We start from the raw sequence: 12505 nt of genomic DNA on the forward strand, positions 1-12505 counted from the left end.
AGACAACTCTTCAAGTGTCGTGCTACTTGATGATTATATTTCAAGGTGAAATTTAAACTGAATGCGTTTAGTTTGTTTTTCAATTGGCTCGTTCTCGGGACAAATGGAGTTCGCACAAGGTCCCAGCATTGTTAAGGTAATTTGCCATCCTTGAGGATGAAAAGAAACGCATCGTTGTTAAACCAAAATGAAGGCAGACAGAAACAACAAGAACCGAACTAACTTTGCTTCTGAATTCTATACATAATACATCAATTTGAAGCAAGACAAAGTAGTTGTTCTTTATTTGCTTCATATATTGGAATTTACGTTGCGATCTTAGAGCCCTGGTTGAGCATGTAAACCACAAAATACACGGCGGTGCCATCTAGGACTGGGCCTAATTGGGATCTGGTCTAGCATCTGCAAACTGAATTAGTCTATGCTCTGGAAAGAATGTTTTTGTCAACATATGATTGGACTTGCTCTTTACGTAGCCGTCTTCAAAACAGGACATTTTGCGTACCTGCTAAATTGATAGCAAGACTTCTTACCGAAAAAGAAATTTGTAAAAGTAATCATCTGTATCACTTTTGTCAGAAAAAAATAATAATTAATGGACAATATTTTCATTATAAATAAAAATATTTTCCACCTAAAAGTTTTCGTTGATGATGTAGAGGTGCGGCAACATGCAGCTGTAAAGTTCACGTTGACAATGATACTGGAAATCAAATCGAGCGACCGAGTGAAATGCCAATCAAATTGCAACTGCCCTCCAACTCACGAAATCCGTCTCCTCTGTCGCGAGTACCTCAAACCCAACCTTAGCCGTTCTCTTATGGTAGTGACGCAAACCACCGGCCACGCGAGAAACAATATCTCGCGCATTTGTCTTGCTGCTCAAAAGTTGTGCCATCTCCTGCTTTGAAACAGGGTTTTTCGTGCGTGTTCAGATCAAATCAAGTATCACTTGGTCTCAGGCAGCTCTCTTTGGAAGAACTGCCGAGTGGCTAGTCTTACTGGTGGATTTCGTCATCACTGTTGTCCTCCCCAAGGCTATCAAGTCACAAGCCCTAGTAGATCTCTTCACACAATTCCCCACTCAACAAGATGGGGTCCTACCCTTGTCTAGTCCTAAGTTAGTTTCATGAGGATTCGGTCTTCTCTGAAGCCCAAGAAGGGGAATGGTGTGTATACTTATGCAGCTGCTTGGGGGTGTCGGTAATCATCTTAATACGCCGTGCCTTGGCATTGAAGCAGTCAATCTGAAGCCGTCGAGTAGTGAAGTAATTCCCTTGGCGTGTCCGTGCAAGTACTTATGCCTTACCAAGTAGTGATTTCATTCCCTTGTTGGGTTATGTAGGTATTGCATCAAATACAAGCCGTCTGCTCGGGCGCATCAAATAGAAGCTGTCCTCTAGGGCGCATCAAGGATCAAATACAAGCCATCCTCCAGGACGTATCAATAAAAGCCGTCCTCTTGGGCGCATGAAAAACAAGCCGTCCTTTGGGAAGCATCAACTAAGTCGTTCTACAGAGCTCATCAAATAGAAGTCTCCTCCGGAGCACATCGAACATTGAATACAAGTCATCCTTTGGATCACCTCTAATATAAGCCATCCTCCGGGGTGCGGCAAACAGAAGCCCTCCAAGCAGCCTTGCACAGATGTGTGAGACACCTTCTAAGGTGCACTATATAAGTTGCCCTTCCAGGTGCATCTCTCGAAGATGCTCTTCGATGTCCATTTTTAAGCTGCCTTACGTCCAACGAAATGCGTTCCTCCCATTTTCAATGAAAAGAATTGACATTTCTAAGAAAGGTACATGCGGCGGCCCCTCGAAGTGAATGATCACATGCGCTCCTCCCAAGAAGTTGCTACAGGCACATGATGTTGTCCTAGTGTCTTTGCGATTACATACTGCTTGTCAATAATGATGTTCCAATTGTCGCTTAAAACAACTATCAAGACAATTCAAAGTCATCTTGTGGTTGCTCCTTAGCTACTTCGGTTAGGGAATCAATTGCTCCTCCAGTGGAACTTTTCTGTCATTTCTATTGCTGCTTGCACATCTCCATTGGCGGTCATGCCACTATGAATCTTTGGTGTTATGCTGCTATAAGTCCATTGGTATTCCCGCAGCCTCTTTCCCGACTGAAGTTCCAACTACTACTATTTGAACATTGTTCTCACCGCGTTAATTTCGTTGGCATTTCCCGTTGTTTTCTATCTTACCACTACGATGCTGTGGCTGCTGCTGTCACTTGGTTCTGACGGGAATTTTATTGCCTTGAATAGTCAATGCTCGTGCCGCAGTTAGTGTTCCTGCCACTGCTACTTTAAGACTTCCTGGCAGCTGTTATAGCCCTTTGTTGTGTTTTCGTGGGAGTCAGTTCTATATTTCGGAGAAATTGTATAATTTATGTGTGCTTCATAATGAAGAGTATAATAAGTATTTGCAGGCTTTACAATATGACAAAGCTATTACAATACCAATTATAATCAACCACAGCTTTGCACAATCACAGAGAAAAACGAAGGGAGATATGGGAATTCTCCCGATATTATATCTCTAAAAATAAACAAGTCGATTCATACATGTAAAAGAGAGTTACGGCAAACAGGGCAACAGAAACGAACCATCAACCAGCGATCAATGCAAGAAAAGTGAAACATATGCTTACAAGAAGGAAGGACCCAACAGAGGTCACGTTCCATGAAATCCCCCAGGCAAATGGCACAATCCCCAGATTCTGACCCAACCCCTTGGCTCGTGTAACTCACATAAGTAAACAAGTCGAACAGGTCCTGTACCTTTTTTTCCCTTTCTTCTTCCAATTCTCTTATGGTCCTGGTTGTCCGGAACGTCAGTGAAGGAGTCCACGATGTAGTAGGTAAGTACGAGCATGAGGTACATACATAAGAGGAACACGCCGGTGGAGGCAGTCGCTTTGATCATTGCTGCCGTACCATTCCTTCGACCCTGTCATCAAGCCAACACAACAGCCTGAGGAAGCCTACCGCAACGAGGAAAGGGACCCCGGGTGACGCGATAGCACAGCAGATTTCCAGGACGACCCGATTCATTCCTTTTGGACACGACCGCCAGGGAAACAGTCAGTTTACTCTATTCTTTTTCCAGATTTTGAGTACATCTCTTTGGAAAATGAGAAGCTAAGGGAGCTGTTGTTGGGAGGCATCCGACGATGCATTCACCACCGCCCATTTTGCAAGAGAAACCGGACGACTTGCTTTCCCCGTTCATACTTGGTTATTCATTTGTTAACAAATAAACAATTCAAGAATGAATTCTTTTTCTCATATTCCATTTTTTTCAACTTTACGCGCGCGCGCATATATATATATATATATATATATATATATATATATGTATCGACATGAGCCACCCTAGAATCTCCTACAAATCAGAAGACACATATATAAAGAGACTTTAAATAGAAAAAAAATATACAAAGATCTTAAATAGAAAAAAACTCTCCTATTTAGACCCTAATTGACAGCTCATGTTAACACTCCCTCTCAAGCTGGTGAAAAGATATCTTTGATACCCAACTTGACAAGTGACCTGTGGAATGCTCGACTTGATACGGCCTTTGTAAGTATATCCGCCAACTGGTCTTCATATTTGATAAATGAAAAACTCACCCCCCTATCATTCAGATTTTGCTTGATAAAATGCCTATCAACTTCAACATATTTAGTGCAGTCGTGTTGAACCGAGTTGTGGGAAATTTGAATTGCGGCCTTATTATCGCAAAACAACCACATCCCTGACTTAGGTGGAAGATCAAGTTTTGTCAACAAATTCTTTAGCCACAAAAGCTCATCACTACAAAAAAAACTGATTTTTTCCGACGAAATTTCCAACGAAAAGTTTGGAAAAATTCGTTGGAAAACGAATTTCCAACGAATTTTCCAACGACAAAAAATTCGTTGATAATAGGTCGTCGGAAATTTTTCCAACGAAAAATTGCAATTTTCGTTGGAAATTTGCGATGAATTTTATTTCGTTGGAAAATTCGTTGGAAAACTTGTGGGTAAATTCGTTGGAAAAATTACAAAATTTTTTTTTGGTCGAAAATCGTGGAAATTTTTTTTCCAACGAAAAATTTTTCGTTGGAAAAATTATAATTTTTTTTTTGGTCGAAAAATCGTGGAAATTTTTTTTCCAACGAAAAATTTTTCGTTGGAAAAATTACAATTTTTTTTTGGTCGAAAAATAGTGGAAATTTTTTTTCCAACGAAATTTTTTTTTTTTTCGAAAAATCGCCCTCGCCATGGCCGGTGACGGCCAGCCTCGTCGCCGGCGAGGGCCGAGCTCGAGCTCCTCGCCGGCGAGGGCCGAGGTCACCCAGATCTGGGCGAGCTCGAGCTCGTCGCCGGCGAGGCCCAGCCTCGTCGCGAACTGGCGACGAGGAGGCGGTCGAGAAAAGGAGGGGGAGAGGCGGGCGACGAGGGGCTCGGGGGAGCCGAGGAAGGGGTGGCGGCCGGGGAGGGGGCGGAGGCCGGAGGCGCGGGGGACGGGGGAGTCGGGGGCGAGGAGGAGGCGGTCGAGGTGGACGAAGTGGCCGAGCTGGAGGCGGTTGGAGAGGATGAGGTCGGCGTCGCGGTCGGAGAGGGAGACGTAGGTGGAGTGGAGGGAGTCGGAGAGGTGGAGGAAGAAGCCGTGGTTGGGCCAGAGGTCACGGGGGCGGCGAGGGCGGGGACAATGCCGACGACCTGGAGGAGGGCGGAGCGGTGGTCGCCGGCGACGCGAGCGTTGGAGGAGTTCATGGACTGGAGGAGCTTCAGGAGGATGCCCTGCTTGAGGGTCGCCATCTTCCCCGGTCTGCTCTCTCTGCTCTTCTGCTTCTGCTTCTCTGTCTCTGCGTGTGTACTTGTGTGGTGAAGAAGGTGAGGGACGCGACGATAGAAGAGAGAGGAGAGAGAGAGAGTCTCTGTCACGAGATTCAAATTCAAAATCCCGCTAATATTACTAATTTTTCAGTTTGTATAATTTTCGTTGGAAAATTCGTTGGAAATTTCTAACGAATTTTCCAACGAAAATAGTACACACTGAAAAAATTCCCCAGAAAATTGAAATTCGTTGGAAAATTCGTTGGAAATTTCCAACGAATTTTCCAACGGATATAAAAAATGCCGAACAAGACCGATTTTTTTTGAATTCGTTGGAAATTTCCAACGAATTTTCCAACAAAAATAATACACACTGAAAAAATTCCCCGGAAAATTGAAATTCGTTGGAAAATTCGTTGGAAATTTCCAACGAATATAAAAAATGCCGAACAAGACCGATTTTTTTTTAATTCGTCGCAAAATTCGTTGGAAATTTCCAACGAAAAAAAATTCGTTGGAAATTTCCAACGAATTTTCCAACGAAAATAGTACACACTGAAAAAAATTCCCCGGAAAATTGAAATTCGTTGGAAAATTCGTTGGAAATTTCCAACGAATTTTCCAACGAATATAAAAAATGCCGAACAAGACCGATTTTTTTTTTTTTTGAATTCGTTGGAAATTTCCAACGCAAAAAAATTCGTTGGAAATTTCCAACGAATTTTCCAACGAAAATAGTACACACTGAAAAAATTCCCCGGAAAATTGAAATTCGTCGCAAAATTCGTTGGAAATTTCCAACGAAGTTTGCAACGAAAAATTTTTCATTGGAAAACTCGTGGCTAAATTCGTTGGAAAAATTACAAAATTTTTGAATTACAAACTTCGTTGGAAAATTACAAACTCGTGGCTAAACTCGTGGCTAAATTTCCAACGAATTTTCCAACGAATATAAAAAATGCCGACTAATACCGGGTTTTTTTGAATTCGTCGCAAAATTCGTTGGAAATTTCCAACGAAAAATTTTTCGTTGGTAATTACCAACGAATTTTGCGACGAAAGATTTTTTGTTGGAAATTTCCAACGAATTTTGCGACGAGGAATTTTGCGACGAGGAATTTTGCGACGAAAAATTTTTCGTTGGAAATTTCCAACGAATTTTACTTTTCGTTGGAAAATTTGTCGCAAATTTGCGACGAAAATTTTTTCGTTGGCAAATTTTCGTGGCAAAAATCCGGTTTTTTTGTAGTGCATATAGTCCTTTAGCCACCCCTCGAAACTCGGCTTCAGCACTTGACAAAGCTACTACTTTCTGCTTCTTGCTCCTCCATGTAACCAAGTTTCCTCCTACAAATGTAAAGTAGCCTGACGTCGATCTCCTATCCGAGATATTGCCAGCCCAATCAACATCCGTAAATCCTTCCACCTCACAATGATTATTCTTTGCAAAGAATAGTCATTTCTCTGGTGCTGACTTCAAGTAGCATAAAATCCGAACTACAGCATTCATATGCTCGTCACTAGGAGCGTGCATAAACTCACTTACAACTCCTACAGCATATGCAATGTCAAGCCGAGTGTATGATAGATAAATCAGTCTCCCTACTAGCCTTTGATATCGGTCCTTATTGGTCGATACCTGATCGGGAAAATCTCCAAGTTTATGATTCTGTACTATGGGATTATCAACAGGTTTGCAGTCCAACATCCCCCCTCAGCCAACAAGTCCAACACATACATCCGTTGAGATAAGAAAATACCCTCCTTTGATCTGACCACTTCAATACCCAAAAAATATTTCAGGCCTCCCAAGCTCTTCATCTCGAACTCATTCGCCAATTTCCTTTGAAGTTCTACGATCTCCTCAAGGTTATCCCCTGTGATGATCATGTCATCTACATATATAATCAATGCTGTCACTTTGCCATGCCGTCGTTTTAGGAACAATGTATGGTCCGAATTACTTTGAGTGTACCCATACCTTTTCATTGCAGAGCTAAAGTGACCAAACCAAGCCCGTGGTGATTACTTTAACCCGTACAACGATTGCTCAAGTTTACACACCACTTTTGATTTGTCAGCACACGCATATCCTGGTGGGATTTCCATATAGATCTCTTCTTCCAGATCTTCATGTAAGAACACATTTTTTACATCAAATTGATGTAAGAGCCGGTCCAAATTTGCTGCAAGTGATAACAATACCTGCACAGTGTTCAATTTTGCAACCGGAGAGAATGTTTCTTGATAGTCCACACCATAGGTCTGGATATACCCCTTTGCTACTAGACGTGCCTTGTACCTCTCAACAGAACCATCTACTTTATATTTGATGGTGAAGACCCATTTACATCCTACTGCCTTCTTTCCCTTTGGTAATTCTACAAGTCTCCAAGTCTCATTTTTCTATAAAGCCTCCATCTCTTCTTGCATTGCTTGAACCCACTTGGGATCCCTTAACGCCTCCTATACTCCACCCGAAATTCTATTTGCAGAGACATTCGATACAAATGCCTTCAAAGGTCCCGGCAACCGTTCCATCGAAACATAATTAGTGATCGGATACTTCGACCTTCATTCTTTTACACCTAGTGAGTACCTATTAGGAGCCTTGCGACGATTATGTCTGTCGGGCAATTTATAACCAACAGTCACATCAGTATCAACAAACAAATTTTGCGTGGTAGAGGAACTTACCTCAGGACTATCCTCAGGAGAATTGTCAAGTACTAAAGAGGGGGTATTTTGAAGTGAAGAGAGTTGTTCTTGAGATTGCTCATGTGTCTCTTGTACCAAATCAACCTGATGATCAGATTCCTTAGTGTACTGTTGCTCATTTTCTCATGTCCCACCATGATCCGTGGCCACACCATGCTGCAACATGTCACCCCCCGTATTACCTTGCACCTCAGCTTGCGTGTCACCAATCCTCGTGTCACCAGGTGCTAACGCTGCTAGGTCATTTTTTTTCAAAGCAAAATCAGCCTTTTGCTTCGCAAAATTAGCCCCAAAATCATCTCCGACAGCCGCAAAATCAGCCTCAACCCCTGCCATATTAGCTCCTGCCATTACACCAGTTTCCCACCAATTTGTCCTTTCACCGGACGTCTCCCCCTGAAAGGTACAATTAGGTGCGGGAAAAAATAATTCGAACTCGACGAAGGTGACGTCCATTGTGATATGGGTTTTCTTGGTAGCCGAATTGTAACAGCGGTACCCCTTCTGATGAGTACCATAACCAATGAAAACACACTTCACCGTACACGGATTGAGTTTTGTTTGTTGGTTCTTATGGAGGTGGACGTACGCCATACACCCAAACACTTTGGGAGGTAGTGTCATGATTGAAGGAAGAGAAACATAGGATGCAAGTGCTTGAAGTGGGGTCTGAAAATTCAACTCACGAGAGGGCATTCTGTTCATTAAATGTACGGCTGTTACCACGGCGGAATCCCAAAAACGAGACGGAACATACCCACCCACAAGGAGTGCCCGTGCCGTCGCGAGGATATGGCGGTTCTTCCTCTCGGTGACACCATTATGTTGGGGTGTCCCGGTGCAAGATGTTTCGTCGTATAAGCCCGTGGTCCTGAAAGTAAGCTGCAAGATGCTGGTTAATATATTCTCCGCCATTGTCACTACGAAGGACTCGAATTTGAGTCCCAAACTGAGTTGCAATCATCCGATGAAACACACAGAATATGCCACTTTATCTTTATGCTTCATTAAATAAACCCATGACATCCGAGTGCAATCATCCACAAATATTACAAACCAACGAATACCAGATAGAGTAGTAAGCGGTGAAGCACCCCCACGCATCCAAATGAACTAAAGAAAACGGCATGGTGCTCTTATTAAAACTCAAAGGAAAAGAGACACAATGACTCTTTGCCAAAATACATGTCTCACATTGGAATTCAGTATCTGACAAATTATGAAACAAGTCTGGAAATAAATGCTTTAAATACCCAAAAGATGGTTGTCCTAAACGACGGTGTCATAACCAAATCGTTTTCTCTTTATTAGTAGACCCACTGCTTGTGTGATATGCTCGACCTGCATGGAAGTCGTCAACATAGTACCCCCCCCCGTTTTTAGTACCACGACCAATAATCTCCTTTGTGAGGATATTCTGAAATAAGCAAAAAAATGGATACATAAGAACACAGCAGGGCACTAGTAATGTGTGAGACAATGATAAAGAGGGTGTAAATCAACATTGCCAACCCCAATGACAAGATAGCTAGTGCCATTCGCATTATAGATACTCTGTCACCATGGAGTGGTGCAGCATATAATATCGTCAGGATTGGGTGTCATGTGATTTATTGCCCTAGAATCAACAATCCACCCCTCCCTACCACCTTGAGAAGTACTGACAAGTGCACACCCAGTGTTACCTTCAGGAGCCGCATCAAAAGTATTGGTGGCATCTACCTACGACACCAATGAGAGGGGTGAGTTCGCCGTAGCCAATGATGCTTGCCCCCGTCCCATAGAATGTTCTATCTTTTTCTTCGTCTGCAACTCCTTCCACCAATCCGGATAACCGTGCAACTTAAAACAGGTATCTTTGGTATGTCTAGAATTACCATAATGAGCACAGCCTCCTGGGTGTTGTGGTTTAGCCTTCGAGCCATAGTTAGTCCTCCCTCCTCCAGACACAGCATTAGGAGGGACCATCTGGAGAGCTTTGGGCTCATTGTTGGCCTTGGGATAGTGTGAGGCAACCTTCCCACCACGTGAAACCAGGGCTGCCGCGGTGCTAGGTGGTTCAGTTGAAGACAGCATAACAGCTTGGCGTACATCCTCCCCGCCTCACCCTGGCGTAGGCTTGCTCCACCGTCGGGAAGGGATGCATCTGTAAAACATCAGCCCTGACGTTGTCAAGGCGGTCATCAAGCCCATCAAGGAAGAGATATACACGGTCTTCTTGCACAAGAGCGTTGTACCGCTCAATATCACGAGGACAAGTCATGGGATTAGGCCGTCGAAAATCAACCTCCCGCCATAAACCCTGGAGATCATTGTAATACTTTTCAATCGGGTCGCCTGCCTGCTTCAATCGGGATAGACGGCACTTCAAATCATACACATGGGAGACATCAGTGCCATCAAAGAACGTAGTAGCCACCGAATCCTATATTGCCTTCGCTGTTGGGAAACAGATGAAATTGCCAATTAATCCGGGTCCATGGAATTGATGAGCCATCCTTTAACAGTATTGTCGTCAGTCTTCCACTTCCGAAAACTAGGGTCGGTTGGAAGTGGTGGGGGAAGATCCCCATTGATATATCCCAATTTGTCCTTCCCGGAGATATACATCTCGACAACTTGGGACCAGAGGCCATAATTACGACCATCCAACTTGACTGCAATTGGTGGGGCAGAGTTTTCAGCATGAGAAGGTGAATCTTGACGGTGAGTCAAAGATTTGTGTCAACTTAGAAGTCAAGGTTTCAAGGAGTGCATCAGTAGTGGAAGTCCCTCCCAGATCCTGGTGCGAGACTATAGATTTCCCCGCTAGAGAATTCGCAGCACCTCCTGCTGGAGCCGGAGGAATTATCTCGGTGGGTGGAATGTCATCATCAGCCATGAGTTTTGGCAGTGAGTGTAATCGGCGCGGCAATCGCACCAAAACACCGCACGGCTACGTCCCGGCAAGGAATTTCAATCTTGATCAAAATGAACACATAGTCCCTAGATCATGGGCTCTGATACCATATTAACAAGTAAACAATTCAAGAATGAATTATTTTTCTCATATTCCATTTTTTTCAACTTTACAAGATTATAAACACACACACACACACATATTGACGTGAGCCACCCTAGAATCTCCTACAAATCAGGAGACACATATATACAGAGACTTTAAATAGAAAAAAAATATACAGAGATCTTAAATAGAAAAAAACTCTAGGAAAATACCACCAAAAACCCCAATCCATGCCACTTGTGACAAATTTACCCTGAACTTTTTTTGTGACACGAAAAATCCCAAACTATGCTACTTGTAACATATTTACCCCACAATACTTTAGCTCAAGGGCATTTTCATCTTTTTCCTTTTTTTATTTTTTTTCCCTTTTTTTTCTTTATTCTCTCTTCCCTCCACCGTGGCCGGCGTTGAGGTTGGGCGAAGGCTGCCCTCGCCGGCGTTGGGCGAGGGCGACCCTCGCCCGACGCTGGCGAGGGCGACCCTCACCCAATGCTAGCAAGGGCGATCTGGCAAGGGCTGCCCTCGCCTGCTCGGCTGAGGGCGGCCCTCGCCAGATCCGGCGAGGGCTGCCCTTGCCTGCTCGAGTGAGGGCGACCCTCGCCAGATCCGGCGTCGGGCGAGAGCTTCCCTCTCCCGCCTAGGCGAGGGCAACGCTCGCCCGACGCCGGCGAGGGTCGCCCTTGCCCAACCCCAACACCGAGGAGGGCCGCCCTCGCCGACTTCCCTCCGCCATGGCCGATGGAGGGAAGAAAGAAGAAAGACAAAAAAAAAGGAAAAAAAAAGAAAAAGGAAAAAGATGAAAACGCCCTTGGGTTTAAGTATTGTGAGGTAAATGTGTCTCAGGTGGCATAATTGGAGGTTTTTTTGTGTCACAAAAAAAAGTTCGGGGTAAATTTATCACAAGTGACATAGTTTGGAATTTTTGGTGATGTTTTCCCAAAAACTCTCCTATTTAGATCATAATTGACAGTTCATGTTAACATCATTCTCTGTCATCCATCGTGGCAAGCCTGACGAGTGGCAGGCCTGACGACACCAAGATAAGCAAAGAGAAAGAGACAGGGAGTCTTTGATATTGTTCTCTTTGCTTATTCAATCTCAGCCATCCTTGGTTTTCGTTTTGCTTACTATTCTCTCTTTGCTTTGCTGGATTAATATCACACTTTAACCAACGTAATTTTCTTTCACAGAGTAGAATACAATTTTATCTACTCAATTCAGTAAAAAAGAGTATGTCATACAAATTAACAAGAAAATCACTTCAATGCGGTCTAATTCTAATAACTCTAAATAAGACCCAATGAAAAAATGACAAACTTGGGCTCCGTCTGTTTCCATATGTTCTGTCACCTCATTCTCTTTCAAATAACACATTTTCTTTTTTTTATTATAAAAAATCGAGTTTTTAACTTTTTCTTTTCCTTTTCTTTCTTTTTTTTCCTTCTTCCTCGGCCAGTCGCCTGCTACGGCGATGGCCAGCAGCTGGCCACAGGCAAGCTCGAGCCTCGCCACAAACCAACGAGGCTCCAGCTCACCAAATTCCGGCGAGGTCAAACCTCGTCGGCCTATGCCGAGGCTCTACCTCGCCGGATCTGGTGAGCTCGAGCCCCGCCGGATCCGACGAGCTAAGCGAGGCTCAAGCTTCCCCCAAGATTGCCAGAGCCTCGTCGACATCTGGCGAGACTCGAGCTCGCTTGTGGTGAAGAATCACACGGAGTTCAACACTTACAAAAATGAACGAACGAGAAATATTTTTATCATCCACAAAAATATTTAGATATAAATTGTTGTCAACAATAAAAATATTTTTCATTAGTTAATTATTTTAAGTGATACAAGCGATCATTTTCAAGAAATATAAATATCCAAATCATTCATTTTCCGCGAAACAAATGAAGCCTGAAGATTGGAAACACCCAACCAAATCACACCGCGTCAGTCA

The 12505-nt window shown here is 43.5% G+C and overlaps 1 long non-coding RNA gene across 1 annotated transcript; it reads right to left on the reverse strand.

Annotated features, from left to right (window-relative positions):
• Positions 1–204: 204 nt before the first annotated feature.
• On the reverse strand, positions 205–2817 carry LOC130140507 (uncharacterized). Its single transcript, XR_008818492.1, has 2 exons — positions 2693–2817; positions 205–505 (listed from the first exon to the last, which is right to left on the reverse strand). It is a non-coding gene; the product is annotated as an uncharacterized LOC130140507 (long non-coding RNA).
• Positions 2818–12505: the final 9688 nt, after the last annotated feature.

This window comes from Syzygium oleosum, unplaced genomic scaffold (genome assembly GCF_021117445.2).
Source record: "Syzygium oleosum isolate NSW1041296 unplaced genomic scaffold, Sole_v2.1 Sole_v2.01, whole genome shotgun sequence".
Lineage (NCBI taxonomy): Eukaryota > Viridiplantae > Streptophyta > Magnoliopsida > Myrtales > Myrtaceae > Syzygium > Syzygium oleosum.